The sequence below is a fragment of the Ascaphus truei genome, chromosome 8 (assembly GCF_040206685.1).
Source record: "Ascaphus truei isolate aAscTru1 chromosome 8, aAscTru1.hap1, whole genome shotgun sequence".
Classification (NCBI taxonomy): domain Eukaryota; kingdom Metazoa; phylum Chordata; class Amphibia; order Anura; family Ascaphidae; genus Ascaphus; species Ascaphus truei.
The window spans coordinates 80,753,028-80,771,873 of record NC_134490.1 but is presented as its reverse complement, the minus strand read 5'-3'; the positions used below and the strand labels follow the sequence as shown (position 1 = coordinate 80,771,873).

General features: G+C 39.5%; 1 long non-coding RNA gene across 1 annotated transcript in view; it reads left to right on the top strand.

Moving 5' to 3' along the window:
* The first annotated feature begins 1,853 nt into the window (after positions 1-1,853).
* Positions 1,854-18,846, top strand: part of LOC142502047 (uncharacterized) — a 33,955-nt gene continuing 16,962 nt past the window's right edge. The window contains exon 1 of the long non-coding RNA XR_012803631.1: positions 1,854-2,076. This is a non-coding gene — a long non-coding RNA (uncharacterized LOC142502047). The remainder of the gene's footprint in view (positions 2,077-18,846) is intronic.

Sequence of the window (18,846 nt, the reverse complement as noted above, 5' to 3'; positions counted from 1 at the left end):
ACGATGCGCGGAACACGCCCCCTGCGGCGTGTTCCTTCTTTACCTGTTTACTTCTGATCGCCGCCCTCTAGCTGCGAGTCAAGATCCTGCGTCTTTAAGGATTCTGAAGCAAGCAATGCCATCTTGCTTTCTGGCAAACCCTGCCCTCTTCCTCCTGACAGGAAGTAAGCCTCTCTTTGACTTTCTCTTTGCATTTAGTCTTTTGCTACAAGCCCTGGTGCCTGCTAGTACTCATCGCATACTGTTCCTGTCTGGACCTCCTTGGGACCTTTACTTATCTCCTGTGGATTCCGGGAGACTGGGACAGTCACTCTTATACTACTGAGGCTAGTTTATCGTCGGGTAGTGTAGGTACCTGCTTAGTAGGGTTCACCTTGACGTGGTAGCAGGCTTATAATTCCTTGGCCAATGGATTAGACTAAGAACCCTTATGTTATGTTTAGTTTCGCTGCACCTTGCTGTTTCTGTCACTATGCCTTTAAGAAGTCTGTACGTTCTCCAAGAAGCAATCCTTCTCTGGATGTTACCTTGTGCTCTGGACTCCATGTTTCCTGGTTTCCGTTTCCAGACTCCTGTGCTGAAGCATTGGCTTCCCGCAACCCCCGCGTTTGTGCCTGAGAGCGCGCACTCCCGCTCTGCTGTCAGAGCGTGCGCGCGCGTGCAGCTGGATCACTTGTGTCTCTGAGCAGGCACCGCACCTCCGGACGGGTCGCACATTCTCATGCGCGCGGCGCGGTCACGTGACTGCGTGCGCCGATCCCCAGCTGCACGGCAACTTACTCCCTTCGTATCCCCTGCGGCCTCCCCACCTCGCTAACTGGTCCTTCACTTTCTTCCCTGCGCTTGTGAGGAGAGCACAAGCGTGACACTAAGGCTACGTCTATACTTACTAAGACGGAGCGGAACGGAGGCGCACCCACGCTGCGATACTCTTGCTAAAGCCTGAGCGTTTTCATGGCTTTGCAGAGTATGCAGCGGGCGCAATTTTGGGGGCGTGTCAATAGGCGTGGCAATGACATTCCGGCGCGGACGTCACTTCCACTACTGTACCTCACATCCCGATCCACCGGCATTTTTTCAAATGCAGCATCTGAAGCACTGTGGTATTTCCCCCCGGTTGGAAAGTAACTAACTTTAATTTTTTGCGTCTGTTGTGTTTGTGTTGTGTGTGCTTACCACCGGCATCCAAAAAAGAAAAATGGCGTCACTTTGAAAATGTAACTTTACTTTGATTGGAGAAGACAGGTCATGGGATTATGGCATCGCGCAATAAATCACTTGCCTCTGTCTTCTTCAATTTCGCACCGTTTTGAGCTCTGTCTGATGTGCGCTCTGGCGCCATAAAAAAAGAGGACAATACATGTGATCACGCAGCGTGGGTCCGCCTCCCCTCTGTTCCGCTCCGTCTTAGTAAGTACAGAATAATGAATTAATGACACTTTCTCGGGTTCTGCAGCCACCTTCCCACCCTACCATTACATAGTTGTCGATTCTGGCGTCTTTATCGCACATATATAGATGCACCTGGCGGTTTTGGCCGAGATGCTGAGGAATTCCATGAACATGTCAGGGAAAATCCTTGGCATAGTCCATAGACGCTGTAATGGCGCATCGGATTAAAACGGCAGGATTCCCTGTGTTTGAATGGGACTTGCGCTGTGTGCATCCTACGGGACTGGAATCCCTTTTAAAACGCAGGGGCCCACACTGTGTTAATCTGATGGGCCATTACAGCGTCTATATACCACGTAGTTGTGCTCCCCATGGGCAAGAACATTTCAGCACTTTGTTTTTGAAGAGGATGGCTTTTTTTTTTTTTGCTGCCTTTTTAATGACGCGATTTATTTCTTATATACTTTGTTTTGCAAGGTGGGGGGCGGCAGCATTCTGCTTGAAGAGTTCATTTGTCCTATGCAAGGTGACCGGCAGAAATTAAGAAACAGGCCATAGAGGCTCACCTCCAGATTGCATCAATTCCTGATGCTCCAGTTAACATTGCAGACTTGGAACAGAAGTTGACCCAGGGTGCATCTGAACTTTCTAAAACCCAAGAACAACTAAACATGAAAATAAAGGGTAACATTCTTATTGATATTCTACAATAAGTATTTGTGTTTGCTGTTGTGTATGGAGTGATGCCAGGGACATCACTAGTGATCAAAATAGACACTAACCATTCATTATGTGTAGCCCAAACACACATGGTTTTGTGTGTGTAAATAACAGTATAGTTCATAGGATGTTGTCCAGGTGGCTCAGGATCACCCCCAGGATCATTCTGGATAACACAAAGATGTGTCAGGAGCATTCCAATAAAAGATGCTGTAATTCTAGTCACAACTAAACGCAAAGAGCAGTGGGCAATGTTTTATTAGGCCCTCATGGCTGCTTGTCAAGCCCAAGGACTTTACCAAGGGCAATGTAGGCCTGAAATACATGCACGTTTTATAAGAAAGTAAATACCCATTTGCTGTCAACGTTTCCCTTTTGATCACAATCCCTTAATGCCTTAGCAAAGGATACCCCTTTGTTTGCTAATGGTTGAAGATAGGACGATTTGAAACCTAAATATTAGTTGTGCTATATGCTCTATATACATATATATATATATATATATATATATTCAGCATGTAACTAGTTAAAATAAGTAATTTAGTATTAAGTTAGACTTTATATTGGATAATGATTAGCTGACTCTAAATCTGCTTATCTTTGCAGACATGTTGTGTGAGATTTAGAAACTTGGTATGTTTAATGTTTGCTGAGTTGAATAGTATACTGTATGATCTTGAGTTTGGAATCAAAGGTTAGTTAAATAGATAGTAGTAAAAGACAATACAATAGAGAGAGGTCTTGCAAAGATAAGAAACATAGGATTAACTATAGTTAGTGACAGAACAAAGAGGTTCTTTTAAATTAAAGTCAATTTCTAATGTTTGACTAAGAAGATTGAGCCGAAGGTGGGGAAAAACAGGTGATTGATATGTTAAGGAAATCTATAAATATTGTATTTGGATTTATAGAATCAGAATCATTTAACACCATCAAGCTAAGAACAACGAAGCTAAAGATTCTCCACTCTCTACCGTATTTCCTCGATTTGAAGACGCACCTTTTTTCCCAATTTCACATGTCTGAAATAGGGATGGGTCTTAGAATCGATGTACTAAACAAAAAACAAAGATAGGGGTGCGGCTGGAGATTCCAGCTGGGGATCTTCAGTGTGCAGGAACAGCATGGCTGCGATCACTGCACCCCTCCGCCTCAACCATGGTGCAGAGAGATCAGCTGGAGATGCCGGCCAGGGATCATTACAGGCGCCGATCACACGGCCCTCGCCCCTGTCATATCTCTGTGTGAACTGCAGGAGGTGAGAGGGAACTCTTGTGTCTGTGTGTGTCCCTTCAATCTCTCCCTCCCTTCCACTCCTTCCCCCCATTCTCTCCCTCCCCCCTTCCCTCTATTTTCTCCCTCTCCTCCATTCTCTTCTTTCACCCATCCATTTTCTCTCTGCTCATCTGATTTTCTCTCTCTCCCTGCCTCCACCTTCCCAATTCTGCGTCGGGTCTCTTTTCATTTCCATGTCTTATTTCCATTTCCATGTCTCTTTTCATTTCCATGTCTCTTTCCATGTCTTATTTCCATTTCCATGTCTCTTTTCATTTCCATGTCTCTTTCCATGTCTTATTTCCATTTCAATGTCTCTGCCTCTTTCCATTTCCATGTCTGTCTCTTTCCATTTCCATGCCTCTGTCTCTTTTTCTTTCCATTTCCATGTCTGTCTCTTTTTCTTTCCATTTCCTTGTCTCTTTCCACTTCCATGTCTCTTTCCTTTTCCACGTCTCTTTCCATTTCTCTCTCTTTCCATTTCTCTGCCTGTCTCTTTCCATTTCTCTGTCTCTCTCTTTCCATTTTCATATCTCTTTCCATTTCCATGTCTCTTTCCACTTCCATGTCTGTCTCTTTCCATTTCCATGTCTCTCTCTCTTTCCATGACTCTCTCTCTTTCCATGACTCTCTCTCTTTCCATGTCTCTCTCTCTTTCCATGTCTCTCTCTCTTTCCATGTCTCTCTCTCTTTCCATGTCTCTCTCTTTCCATGTCTCTTTTCGTTCTATTTCCATGTCTCTCTCTTTCCATGTCTCTCTCTCTTTCTATGTCTCTTTTTCTGTCCATTTCCATGTCTCTTTTTCTTTCCACTTCCATGTCTCTTTTTCTTTCCACTTCCATGTCTCTTTTTCTTTCCACTTCCATGTCTCTTTTTCTTTCCACTTCCATGTCTCTTTTTCTTTCCGTGTCTCTTTTTCTTTCCATTTCCATGTCTCTCTTTCCATTTCCATGTCTCTCTCTTTCCATTTCCATGTCTGTCTCTTTCCATTTCCATGTCACTTTTTCTTTCCATTTCCATGTCTCTTTTTCTTTCCATTTCCATGTCTTTTTCTTTCCATTTCCATGTCTCTTTTTCTTTCCATTTCTGTGTCTCTTTTTCTTTCCATGTCTCTTTTTCTTTACATTTTCGTGTCTCTTTTTCTTTCCATGTCTCTGTCTCTTTCCATTTCCATGTCTCTTTCCATTTCCATGTCTTTCTCTTTTTCTTTCCATTTCCATGTCTCTTTTTCTTTCCACTTCCATGTCTCTTTTTCTTTCCACTTCCATGTCTGTCTCTTTCCATTTCCATGTCTGTCTCTTTCCATGTCTCTTTCCATTTCCATGTCTGTCTCTTTCCATTTCCATCTCTGTCTCTTTCCATTTCCATGTCTCTTTTTCTTTCCATTTCCATGTCTCTTTTTCTTTCCATTTCCATGTCTCTCTTTCTTTCCATGTCTCTTTTTCTTTCCATTTCCGTGTCTCTTTTTCTTTCCATGTCTCTTTTTCTTTCCATTTCCATGTCTCTTTTTCTTTCCATGTCTCTGTCTCTTTCCATTTCCATGTCTATTTCCATTTCCATGTCTCTTTTTCTTTCCATGTCTCTGTCTCTTTCCATGTCTCTGTCTCTTTCCATTTCCATGTCTGTCTCTTTTCATTTCCATGTCTCTTTCCATTTCCATGTCTCTTTCCATTTCCATGTCTCTCTCACTTTCCATGTCTTTCTCTTTTTCTTTCCATTTCCATGTCTCTTTTTCATTCCACTTACATGTCTCTTTCCACTTCCATGTCTGTCTCTTTCCATTTCCATGTCTGTCTCTTTCCATGTCTCTTTCCACTTCCATGTCTCTTTTTCTTTCCATTTCCGTGTCTCTTTTTCTTTCCATGTCTCTTTTTCTTTCCATTTCCATGTCTCTTTTTCTTTCCATGTCTCTCTCTTTCCATTTCCATGTCTCTCTTTCTTTCCATGTCTCTTTGTCTTTCCATTTCCGTGTCTCTTTTTCTTTTCATGTCTTTTTTTCTTTCCATTTCCGTGTCTCCTTTTCTTTCCATGTCTCTGTCACTTTCCATTTCCATGTCTATTTCCATTTCCATGTCTCTTTTTCTTTCCAAGTCTCTGTCTCTTTCCATGTCTCTTTTTCTTTCCATTTCCATGTCTCTTTTTCTTTCCATTTCCATGTCTCTTTTTCTTTCCATTTCCATGTCTCTTTTTCTTTCCACTTCCATGTCTCTTTCCACTTCCATGTCTCTTTTCACTTCCATGTCTCTTTCCACTTCCATGTCTCTTTCCACTTCCACGTCTGTCTCTTTCCACTTCCACGTCTGTCTCTTTCCACTTCCACGTCTGTCTCTTTCCATTTCCACGTCTGTCTCTTTCCATTTCCACGTCTGTCTCTTTCCATTTCCATGTTTCTTTCCATTTCCATGTCTCTTTCCATTTCCATGTCTCTTTCCATTTCCATGTCTCTGTCTCTTTCCATGTCTCTCTCTCTTTCCATGTCTCTCTCTCTTTCCATGTCTCTTTTTCTTTCTATTTCCATGTCTCTCTTTTTCCATGTCTCTCTCTCTATGTCTCTTTTTCTGTCCATTTCCATGTCTCTTTTTCTTTCCACTTCCATGTCTCTTTTTCTTTCCACTTCCATGTCTCTTTTTCTTTCCACTTCCATGTCTCTTTTTCTTTCCACTTCCATGTCTCTTTTTCTTTCCGTGTCTCTTTTTCTGTCCATTTCCATGTCTCTTTTTCTTTCCACTTCCATGTCTCTTTTTCTTTCCACTTCCATGTCTCTTTTTCTTTCCACTTCCATGTCTCTTTTTCTTTCCACTTCCATGTCTCTTTTTCTTTCCGTGTCTCTTTTTCTTTCCATTTCCATGTCTGTCTCTTTCCATTTCCATGTCTGTCTCTTTCCATTTCCATGTCTGTCTCTTTCCATTTCCATGTACGTCTTTTTCCATGTCTCTTTCCATTTCCATGTTTGTCTCTTTCCATTTCCTTGTCTGTCTCTTTCTATTTCCATGTCTCTCTTTCCATTTCCGTGTCTATTTTTCTTTCCATGTTTCTTTTTCTTTCCATTTCCATGTCTCTTTTTCTTTCCATTTCCATGTCTGTCTCTTTCCACTTCCATGTCTGTCTCTTTCCATTTCCATGTTTGTCTCTTTCCATTTCCTTGTCTGTCTCTTTCTATTTCCATGTCTGTTATTCCATGTCTCTCTTTCCATTTCCGTGTCTATTTTTCTTTCCATGTCTCTTTTTCTTTCCATGTCTCTTTTACTTTCCATTTCCGTGTCTCTTTTTCTTTCCATGTCTCTATCTCTTTCCATGTCTCTTTTTCTTTCCATTTCCATGTCACTTTTTCTTTCCATGTCTCTTTTTCTTTCCATTTCCATGTCACTTTTTCTTTCCATTTCCATGTCTCTTTTTCTTTCCATTTCCATATCTCTCTTTCCGTCTCTCTCTCTTTCCATGTCTCTCTTTCCATTTCCATGTCTCTTTTTCTTTCCATGGCTCTTTTTCTTTCCATTTCCATGTCTCTCTTTATTTCCATGTCTCTTTCCATGTCTCTGTCTCTTTCCATGTCTCTGTCTCTTTCCATTTCTCTGTCTCTTTCCATTTCCGTGTCTCTTTCCATTTCCGTGTCTCTTTCCATTTCCGTGTCTCTCTCTCTTTCCGTGTCTCTCTCTCTTTCCGTGCCTCTCTCTCTTTCCGTGTCTCTCTCTTTCCGTGTCTCTCTCTCTTTCCATGTCTCTCTCTTTCCATGTTTCTTTTTCTTTCCATTTCCATGTCTCTCTCTCTCTTTCCATGTCTCTTTTTCTTTCCACTTCCATGTCTCTTTTTCTTTCCACTTCCATGTCTCTTTTTCTTTCCACTTCCATGTCTCTTTTTCTTTCCATTTCCATGTCTCTTTTTCTTTCCACTTCCATGTCTCTATTTCTTTCAATTTCCATGTCTCTTTTTCTTTCCGCGTCTCTTTTTCTTTCCATGTCTCTGTCTCTTTCTTTCCATGTCTGTTTCTTTCCATTTCCATGTCTGTCTCTTTCCATTTCCATGTCTCTTTCCATTTCCATGTCTCTTTCACTTTCCATGTCTCTTTCACTTTCCATGTCTTTCTCTTTTTCTTTCCATTTCCATGTCTCTTTCTCTTTCCATTTCCATGTCTCTTTTTCTTTCCACTTCCATGTCTCTTTCCACTTCCACGTCTGTCTCTTTCCACTTCCATGTCTGTCTCTTTCCACTTCCATGTCTCTTTTTCTTTCCATTTCCGTGTCTCTTTATCTTTCCATGTCTCTTTTTCTTTCCATTTCCGTGTCTCTTTTTCTTTCCATGTCTCTGTCTCTTTCCATTTCCATGTCTCTTTTTCTTTTCATGTCTCTGTCTCTTTCCATTTCCATGTCTCTCTTTCCATGTCTCTTTTTCTTTCCATTTCCATGTCTCTTCCATTTCCATGTCTCTTTCCAGTTCCATGTCTCTTTCCATGTCTCTCTCTCTTTCCATGTCTCTCTCTCTTTCCATGTCTTTTTCTTTCCACTTCCATGTCTCTTTTTCTTTCCACTTCCATGTCTCTTTTTCTTTCCATTTCCATATCTCTTTGTCTCTCTTTCCGTCTCTCTCTCTTTCCATGTCTCTCTTTCTTTCCATGTCTCTTTTTCTTTCCATTTCCATGTCACTTTTTCTTTCCATTTCCATGTCTCTTTTTCTTTCCATTTCCATATCTCTTTCTCTCTCTTTCCGTCTCTCTCTCTTTCCATGTCTCTCTTTCTTTCCATGTCTCTTTTTCTTTCCATTTCCATGTCACTTTTTCTTTCCATTTCCATGTCTCTCTTTCTTTCCATGTCTCTTTTTCTTTCCATTTCTATGTCTCTCTTTCTCTTTCCGTCTCTCTCTTTCCATTTCCGTGTCTCTTTCCATTTCCATGTCTCTATCTCTTTCCATTTCATGTCTCTGTCTCTTTCCATGTCTCTTTTTCTTTCCACTTCCATGTCACTTTTTCTTTCCACTTCCATGTCTCTTTTTCTTTCCACTTCCATGTCTCTTTTTCTTTCAATTTCCATTTCTCTTTTTCTTTCCCTTTCCATGTCTCTCTTTCTTTCCATGTCTGTCTCTTTCCATTTCCATGTCTGTCTCTTTCCATTTCCATGTCACTTTTTCTTTCCATTTCCATGTCTCTCTCACTTTCCATGTCTCTCCATTTCCATGTCTCTTTCTTTCCATTTCCATGTCTCTTTTTCTTTCCATTTCCATGTCTCTCTTTCTCTCTTTCCGTCTCTCTCTCTTTCCATTTCCGTGTCTCTTTTTCTTTCCATGTCTCTTTTTCTTTCCATTTCCATTTATCTCTTTCTTTCCATGTCTCTTTTTCTTTCCATTTCCATGTCTCTCTTTCTCTCTCTTTCCATGTCTCTCTTTCCATTTATGTGTCTCTTTTTCTTTCCATGTCTCTTTTTCTTTCCATTTCTCTCTTTCTTTCCATGTCTCTTTTTCTTTCCATTTCCGTGTCTCTTTTTCTTTCCATGTCTCTTTTTCTTTCCATTTCCTTGTCTCTTTTTCTTTCCATGTCTCTCTCTTTCCATTTCCATGTCTCTTTTTCTTTCCATTTCCGTGTCTCTTTTTCTTTCCATGTCTCTTTTTCTTTCCATTTCCGTGTCTCTGTCTCTTTCCATTTCCATGTCTCTTTCCATTTCCATGTCTCTTTTTCTTTCCATGTCTCTGTCTCTTTCCATGTCTCTGTCTCTTTCCATTTCCATGTCTCTTTCCATTTCCATGTCTCTTTTTCTTTCCATTTCCATGTCTCTTTTTCTTTCCATTTCCATATCTCTTTTTCTTTCCACTTCCATGTCTCTTTCCACTTCCATGTCTCTTTCCACTTCCATGTCTCTTTCCACTTCCACGTCTGTCTCTTTCCATTTCCACGTCCGTCTCTTTCCATTTCCATGTCTCTTTCCATTTCCATGTCTCTTTCCATTTCCATGTCTCTGTCTCTTTCCATGTCTCTCTCTCTTTCCATGTCTCTTTTTCTTTCTATTTCCATGTCTCTCTTTTTCCATGTCTCTCTCTCTTTCTATGTCTCTTTTTCTGTCCATTTCCATGTCTCTTTTTCTTTCCATTTCCATGTCTCTTTTTCTTTCCACTTCCATGTCTCTTTTTCTTTCCACTTCCATGTCTCTTTTTCTTTCCACTTCCATGTCTCTTTTTCTTTCCGTGTCTCTTTTTCTTTCCATTTCCATGTCTCTCTTTCCATTTCCATGTCTCTCTCTTTCCATTTCCATGTCTGTCTCTTTCCATTTCCATGTCTGTCTCTTTCCATTTCCATGTCTGTCTCTTTCCATTTCCTTGTCTGTCTCTCTCTCTTTCCGTGTCTCTCTCTCTTTCCGTGTCTCTCTCTCTTTCCATGTCTCTTTTTCTTTCCATTTCCATGTCTCTCTCTCTCTTTCCATGTCTCTTTTTCTTTCCACTTCCATGTCTCTTTTTCTTTCCACTTCCATCTCTTTTTCTTTCCACTTCCATGTCTCTTTTTCTTTCCGTGTCTCTTTTTCTGTCCATTTCCATGTCTCTTTTTCTTTCCACTTCCATGTCTCTTTTTCTTTCCACTTCCATGTCTCTTTTTCTTTCCACTTCCATGTCTCTTTTTCTTTCCACTTCCATGTCTCTTTTTCTTTCCGTGTCTCTTTTTCTTTCCATTTCCATGTCTGTCTCTTTCCATTTCCATGTCTGTCTCTTTCCATTTCCATGTCTGTCTCTTTCCATTTCCATGTACGTCTTTTTCCATGTCTCTTTCCATTTCCATGTTTGTCTCTTTCCATTTCCTTGTCTGTCTCTTTCTATTTCCATGTCTCTCTTTCCATTTCCGTGTCTATTTTTCTTTCCATGTTTCTTTTTCTTTCCATTTCCATGTCTCTTTTTCTTTCCATTTCCATGTCTGTCTCTTTCCACTTCCATGTCTGTCTCTTTCCATTTCCATGTTTGTCTCTTTCCATTTCCTTGTCTGTCTCTTTCTATTTCCATGTCTGTTATTCCATGTCTCTCTTTCCATTTCCGTGTCTATTTTTCTTTCCATGTCTCTTTTTCTTTCCATGTCTCTTTTACTTTCCATTTCCGTGTCTCTTTTTCTTTCCATGTCTCTATCTCTTTCCATGTCTCTTTTTCTTTCCATTTCCATGTCACTTTTTCTTTCCATGTCTCTTTTTCTTTCCATTTCCATGTCACTTTTTCTTTCCATTTCCATGTCTCTTTTTCTTTCCATTTCCATATCTCTCTTTCCGTCTCTCTCTCTTTCCATGTCTCTCTTTCCATTTCCATGTCTCTTTTTCTTTCCATGGCTCTTTTTCTTTCCATTTCCATGTCTCTCTTTATTTCCATGTCTCTTTCCATGTCTCTGTCTCTTTCCATGTCTCTGTCTCTTTCCATTTCTCTGTCTCTTTCCATTTCCGTGTCTCTTTCCATTTCCGTGTCTCTTTCCATTTCCGTGTCTCTCTCTCTTTCCGTGTCTCTCTCTCTTTCCGTGCCTCTCTCTCTTTCCGTGTCTCTCTCTTTCCGTGTCTCTCTCTTTCCGTGTCTCTCTCTCTTTCCATGTCTCTCTCTTTCCATGTTTCTTTTTCTTTCCATTTCCATGTCTCTCTCTCTCTTTCCATGTCTCTTTTTCTTTCCACTTCCATGTCTCTTTTTCTTTCCACTTCCATGTCTCTTTTTCTTTCCACTTCCATGTCTCTTTTTCTTTCCATTTCCATGTCTCTTTTTCTTTCCACTTCCATGTCTCTATTTCTTTCAATTTCCATGTCTCTTTTTCTTTCCGCGTCTCTTTTTCTTTCCATGTCTCTGTCTCTTTCTTTCCATGTCTGTTTCTTTCCATTTCCATGTCTGTCTCTTTCCATTTCCATGTCTCTTTCCATTTCCATGTCTCTTTCACTTTCCATGTCTCTTTCACTTTCCATGTCTTTCTCTTTTTCTTTCCATTTCCATGTCTCTTTCTCTTTCCATTTCCATGTCTCTTTTTCTTTCCACTTCCATGTCTCTTTCCACTTCCACGTCTGTCTCTTTCCACTTCCATGTCTGTCTCTTTCCACTTCCATGTCTCTTTTTCTTTCCATTTCCGTGTCTCTTTTTCTTTCCATGTCTCTTTTTCTTTCCATTTCCGTGTCTCTTTTTCTTTCCATGTCTCTGTCTCTTTCCATTTCCATGTCTCTTTTTCTTTTCATGTCTCTGTCTCTTTCCATTTCCATGTCTCTCTTTCCATGTCTCTTTTTCTTTCCATTTCCATGTCTCTTCCATTTCCATGTCTCTTTCCAGTTCCATGTCTCTTTCCATGTCTCTCTCTCTTTCCATGTCTCTCTCTCTTTCCATGTCTTTTTCTTTCCACTTCCATGTCTCTTTTTCTTTCCACTTCCATGTCTCTTTTTCTTTCCATTTCCATATCTCTTTCTCTCTCTTTCCGTCTCTCTCTCTTTCCATGTCTCTCTTTCTTTCCATGTCTCTTTTTCTTTCCATTTCCATGTCACTTTTTCTTTCCATTTCCATGTCTCTTTTTCTTTCCATTTCCATATCTCTTTCTCTCTCTTTCCGTCTCTCTCTCTTTCCATGTCTCTCTTTCTTTCCATGTCTCTTTTTCTTTCCATTTCCATGTCACTTTTTCTTTCCATTTCCATGTCTCTCTTTCTTTCCATGTCTCTTTTTCTTTCCATTTCTATGTCTCTCTTTCTCTTTCCGTCTCTCTCTTTCCATTTCCGTGTCTCTTTCCATTTCCATGTCTCTATCTCTTTCCATTTCATGTCTCTGTCTCTTTCCATGTCTCTTTTTCTTTCCACTTCCATGTCACTTTTTCTTTCCACTTCCATGTCTCTTTTTCTTTCCACTTCCATGTCTCTTTTTCTTTCAATTTCCATTTCTCTTTTTCTTTCCCTTTCCATGTCTCTCTTTCTTTCCATGTCTGTCTCTTTCCATTTCCATGTCTGTCTCTTTCCATTTCCATGTCACTTTTTCTTTCCATTTCCATGTCTCTCTCACTTTCCATGTCTCTCCATTTCCATGTCTCTTTCTTTCCATTTCCATGTCTCTTTTTCTTTCCATTTCCATGTCTCTCTTTCTCTCTTTCCGTCTCTCTCTCTTTCCATTTCCGTGTCTCTTTTTCTTTCCATGTCTCTTTTTCTTTCCATTTCCATTTATCTCTTTCTTTCCATGTCTCTTTTTCTTTCCATTTCCATGTCTCTCTTTCTCTCTCTTTCCATGTCTCTCTTTCCATTTATGTGTCTCTTTTTCTTTCCATGTCTCTTTTTCTTTCCATTTCTCTCTTTCTTTCCATGTCTCTTTTTCTTTCCATTTCCGTGTCTCTTTTTCTTTCCATGTCTCTTTTTCTTTCCATTTCCTTGTCTCTTTTTCTTTCCATGTCTCTCTCTTTCCATTTCCATGTCTCTTTTTCTTTCCATTTCCGTGTCTCTTTTTCTTTCCATGTCTCTTTTTCTTTCCATTTCCGTGTCTCTGTCTCTTTCCATTTCCATGTCTCTTTCCATTTCCATGTCTCTTTTTCTTTCCATTTCCATGTCTCTTTTTCTTTCCATTTCCATATCTCTTTTTCTTTCCACTTCCATGTCTCTTTCCACTTCCATGTCTCTTTCCACTTCCATGTCTCTTTCCACTTCCACGTCTGTCTCTTTCCATTTCCACGTCCGTCTCTTTCCATTTCCATGTCTCTTTCCATTTCCATGTCTCTTTCCATTTCCATGTCTCTGTCTCTTTCCATGTCTCTCTCTCTTTCCATGTCTCTTTTTCTTTCTATTTCCATGTCTCTCTTTTTCCATGTCTCTCTCTCTTTCTATGTCTCTTTTTCTGTCCATTTCCATGTCTCTTTTTCTTTCCATTTCCATGTCTCTTTTTCTTTCCACTTCCATGTCTCTTTTTCTTTCCACTTCCATGTCTCTTTTTCTTTCCACTTCCATGTCTCTTTTTCTTTCCGTGTCTCTTTTTCTTTCCATTTCCATGTCTCTCTTTCCATTTCCATGTCTCTCTCTTTCCATTTCCATGTCTGTCTCTTTCCATTTCCATGTCTGTCTCTTTCCATTTCCTTGTCTGTCTCTCTCTCTTTCCGTGTCTCTCTCTCTTTCCGTGTCTCTCTCTCTTTCCGTGTCTCTCTCTCTTTCCGTGTCTCTCTCTTTCCATGTCTCTTTTTCTTTCCATTTCCATGTCTCTCTCTCTCTTTCCATGTCTCTTTTTCTTTCCACTTCCATGTCTCTTTTTCTTTCCACTTCCATCTCTTTTTCTTTCCACTTCCATGTCTCTTTTTCTTTCCATTTCCATGTCTTTTTCTTTCCACTTCCATGTCTCTTTTTCTTTCAATTTCCATGTCTCTTTTTCTTTCCGCGTCTCTTTTTCTTTCCATGTCTCTGTCTCTTTCTTTCCATGTCTGTTTCTTTCCATTTCCATGTCTGTCTCTTTCCATTTCCATTTCCATGTCTCTTTCCATTTCCATGTCTCTTTCCATTTCCATGTCTCTTTCCATTTCCATGTCTTTCTCTTTTTCTTTCCATTTCCATGTCTCTTTTTCTTTCCATTTCCATGTGTCTTTTTCTTTCCACTTCCATTTCTCTTTCTTTCAATTTCCATGTCTCTTTTTCTTTCCATTTCCATGTCTCTCTCTTTCCATGTCTGTCTCTTTCCATTTCCATGTCACTTTTTCTTTCCATTTCCATGTCTCTTTTTCTTTCCATTTCCATATCTCTCTTTCCGTCTCTCTCTCTTTCCATGTCTCTCTTTCTTTCCATGTCTGCTTCTTTCCATTTCCATGTCTGTCTCTTTCCATTTCCATGTCTCTTTCCATTTCCATGTCTCTTTTTCTATCCACTTCCATGTCTCTTTTTCTTTCAATTTCCATGTCTCTTTTTCTTTCCGCGTCTCTTTTTCTTTCCATGTCTCTGTCTCTTTCTTTCCATGTTTGTTTCTTTCCATTTCCATGTCTGTCTCTTTCCATTTCCATGTCTCTTTCCATTTCCATGTCTCTTTCCATTTCCATGTCTCTTTCCATTTCCATGTCTCTCACTTTCCATGTCTTTCTCTTTTTCTTTCCATTTCCATGTCTCTTTTTCTTTCCACTTCCATGTCTCTTTCCACTTCCATGTCTGTCTCTTTCCATGTCTCTTTCCACTTCCATGTCTCTTTTTCTTTCAATTTCCATGTCTCTTTTTCTTTCTGTGTCTCTTTTTCTTTCCATTTCCATGTCTCTCTTTCTTTCCATTTCCATGTCTGTCTCTTTCCATTTCTATGTCTCTTTTTCTTTCCATTTCCATGTCTCTTTTTCTTTCCATTTCCATGTCTCTCTTTCTCTCTCTTTTCGTCTCTCTCTTTCCATGTCCATGTCTCTTTTTCTTTCCATGTCTCTTTTTCTTTCCATTTCCATGTCTCTCTTTCTTTCCATGTCTCTTTGTCTTTCCATTTCCGTGTCTCTTTTTCTTTCCATTTCCATGTCTGTCTCTTTCTATTTCCATATCTCTTTCTCTCTCTTTCCGTCTCTCTCTCTTTCCATTTCCGTGTCTGTTTTTCTTTCCATGTCTCTTTTTCTTTCCATGTCTCTTTTTCTTTCCATTTCCATGTCTCTTTTTCTTTCCATTTCCATGTCTCTTTTTCTTTCCACTTCCATGTCTCTTTTTCATTCCACTTCCATGTCTCTTTTTCATTCCACTTCCATGTCTCTTTTTCTTTCCACTTCCATGTCTCTTTTTCTTTCCACTTCCATGTCTCTTTTTCTTTCCACTTCCATGTCTCTTTTTCTTTCCACTTCCATGTCTTTTTTTCTTTCCATTTCCATGTCTCTTTCCATTTCCATGTCTGTCTCTTTCCATTTCCATGGCTCTTTCCATTTCCATGTCTCTTTCCATTTCCATGTCTTTCTCTTTCCATTTCCATGTCTCTTTTTCTTTCCACTTCCATGTCTCTTTTTCTTTCCACTTCCATGTCTCCTTCCACTTCCATGTCTGTCTCTTTCCATTTCCATGTCTGTCTCTTTCCATGTCTCTTTCCATTTCCATGTCTGTCTCTTTCCATTTCCATGTCTGTTTCTTTCCATTTCCATGTCTGTCTCTTTCCATTTCCATGTCTTTTTTTTCCCATTTCCATATCTCTCTTTCTTTCTACTTCCATGTCTCTTTTTCTTTCCATTTCCATGTCTCTCTTTCTCTCTCTTTCCATGTCTCTCTCTCTTTCCATGTCTCTTTTTCTTTCCATTTCCATGTCTCTCTCTTTCCATGTCTCTTTTTCTTTCAATTTCCATGTCTCTTTTTCTTTCCGTGTCTCTTTTTCTTTCCATTTCCATGTCTCTCTTTCTTTCCATGTCTGTCTCTTTCCATTTCCATGTCTGTCTCTTTCCATTTCCATGTCACTTTTTCTTTCCATTTCCATGTCTCTCTCTTTCCATGTCTCTTTTTCTTTCCACTTCCATGTCTCTTTTTCTTTCCACTTCCATGTCTCTTTTTCTTTCCATTTCCATGTCTCTTTTTCTTTCCACTTCCATGTCTCTTTTTCTTTCAATTTCCATGTCTCTTTTTCTTTCCATGTCTCTGTCTCTTTCTTTCCATGTCTGTTTCTTTCCATTTCCATGTCTGTCTCTTTCCATTTCCATGTCTCTTTCCATTTCCATGTCTCTTTCCACTTCCATGTCTCTTTCCACTTCCATGTCTCTTTTTCTTTCAATTTCCATGTCTCTTTTTCTTTCTGTGTCTCTTTTTCTTTCCATTTCCATGTCTCTCTTTCTTTCCATGTCTGTCTCTTTCCATTTCCATGTCTGTCTCTTTCCATTTCCATGTCACTTTTTCTTTCCATTTCCATGTCTCTTTTTCTTTCCATTTCCATATTTCTCTTTCCGTCTCTCTCTCTCTTTCCATGTCTCTCTTTCCATTTCTGTGTCTCTTTTTCTTTCCATGTCTCTTTTTCTTTCCATTTCCATGTCTCTTTTTCTTTCCACTTCCATGTCTCTTTCCACTTCCATGTCTGTCTCTTTCCATTTCCATGTCTGTCTCTTTCCATTTCCATGTCTTTTTTTTCCATTTCCATATCTCTCTTTATTTCCACTTTCATGTCTCTTTTTCTTTTCATGTCACTTTTTCTTTCCATGTCTCTTTTTCTTTCCATTTCCATATCTCTCTCTCTTTCCATGTCTTTCCATTTCCATGTCTCTGTCTCTGTCTCTTTCCATTTCCATGTCTGTCTCTTTCCATGTCTCTTTCCATTTCCATGTCTCTTTTTCTTTCCATTTCCATGTCTCTTTTTCTTTCCATATCTCTCATTCTTTCCATTACTATGTCTCTTTTTCTTTCCATTTCCGTGTCTCTTTTTCTTTCCATGTCTCTTTTTCTTTCCATTACCATGTCTCTTTTTCTTTCCATTTCCATGTCTCTCTTTCTCTCTCTTTCCGTCTCTCTCTCTTTCTATGTCTCTCTTTCCATTTCCGTGTCTCTTTTTCTTTACATTTCCATGTCTCTCTTTCCGTCTCTCTCTCTTTCTATGTCTCTCTTTCCATTTCCATGTCTGTCTCTTTACATTTCCACGTCTGTCTCTTTACATTTCCATATCTGTCTCTTTCCATTTCCATGTCTCTTTCCATTTCCATGTCTCTTTCCATTTCCATGTCTATTTCCATTTCTCTGTCTCTTTCCATGTTTCTCTCTCTCTTTCCATGTCTCTTTTTCTTTACATCTCTCTTTTTCTTTCCACTTCCATGTCTCTTTTTCTTTCCACTTCCATATCTCTTTTTCTTTCCACTTCCATGTCTCTCTCTTTCCATGTCTGTCACTTTCTCTTTCCATTTCTGTCTCTTTCGCTTTTCATGTCTGTCTCTTTCCATTTCCATGTCTGTCTCTTTCCATTTCCATGTCTCTCTCTCTCTTTCCATGTCTCTATCTCTCTTTACATCTCTCTTTTTCTTTACATCTTTTTTTTCCACTTCCATGTCTCTTTTTCTTTCCACTTCCATGTCTCTCTCTCTTTCCATGTCTCTCCCTCTTTCTATGTCTCTCTCTCTTTCCATGTCTCTCTCTCTTTCCATGTCTCTCTCTCTTTCCATGTCTCTCGCTCTTTCCATGTCTCTCGCTCTTTCCATGTTACTTTTCCTTTCCATTTCCATGTCTCTTTTCCTTTCCATTTCCATGTCTCTTTTCCTTTCCATGTCTCTTTTTGTTTCCATTTCCATGTCTCTTTTTCTTTCCATTTCCATGTCTCTTTTTCTTTCCACTTCCATGTCTCTTTTTCGTTCCGTGTCTCTTTCCATTTCCATGTCTCTTTCCAGTAATATGTCTGTCTCTTTACATTTCCATGTCTGTCTCTTTACATTTCCATGTCTGTCTCTTTACATTTCCATGTCTCTTTACATTTCCATGTCTTTTTCCATTTCCATGTCTCTTTCCATTTCCATGTCTGTCTCTTTCCATTTCCATGTCTCTTTCCATTTCCATGTCTCTCTCACTTTCCATGTCTCTTTCCATTTCCATGTTTCTCTTTTTCTTTCCATTTCCATGTATCTTTTTCGTTCAACTTCCATGTCTATTTCCATTTCTCTGTCTCTTTCCATGTGTCTCTCTCTCTTTCCATGTCTCTTTTTCTTTACATCTATCTTTTTCTTTCCACTTCCATGTCTCTTTTCCTTTCCATGTCTCTTTTTGTTTCCATTTCCATGTCTCTTTTTGTTTCCATTTCCATGTCTCTTTTTCTTTCCACTTCCATGTCTCTTTTTCTTTCCGTGTCTCTTTCCATTTCCATGTCTCTTTCCAGTAACATGTCTGTCTTTTTCCATTTCCATGTCTGTCTCTTTCCATTTCCATGTCTGTCTCTTTCCATTTCCATGTCTCTTTCCATTTCCATGTCTCTTTCCATTTCCATGTCTCTTTCCATTTCCATAACCCTCTCACTTTCCATGTCTCTTTCCATTTCCATGTTTCTCTTTTTCTTTCCATTTCCATGTATCTTTTTCGTTCAACTTCCATGTCTATTTCCATTTCTCTCTCTCTTTCCATGTCTCTTTTTCTTTACATCTCTCTTTTTCTTTCCACTTCCATGTCTCTTTTTCTTTCCACTTCCATGTCTCTTTGTCTTTCCATTTCTGTCTCTTTCGCTTTTCATGTCTGTCTCTTTCCATTTCCATGTCTGTCTCTTTCCATTTCCATGTCTGTCTCTTTCCGTTTCCATGTCTGTCTCTTTCCGTTTCCATGTCTGTCTCTTTCCGTTTCCATGTCTCTCCCTCTTTCCATTTCTCTCTCTCTTTCCATGTCTCTCTCTTTCCATGTCTCTGTCTCTTTCCATTTCCATGTCTCTTTCCATTTCCATGTCTCTTTCCATTTCCACGTCTCTTTCCATTTCCACGTCTCTTTCCATTTCCACGTCTCTTTCCATTTCCATGTCTCTGTCTCTTTCCATTTCAATGTCTGTCTCTTTCCATTTCAATGTCTGTCTCTTTCCATTTCCATGTCTCTTTCCATTTCCATGTCTCTTTCCATGTCTCTGTCTCTTTCCATTTCCATG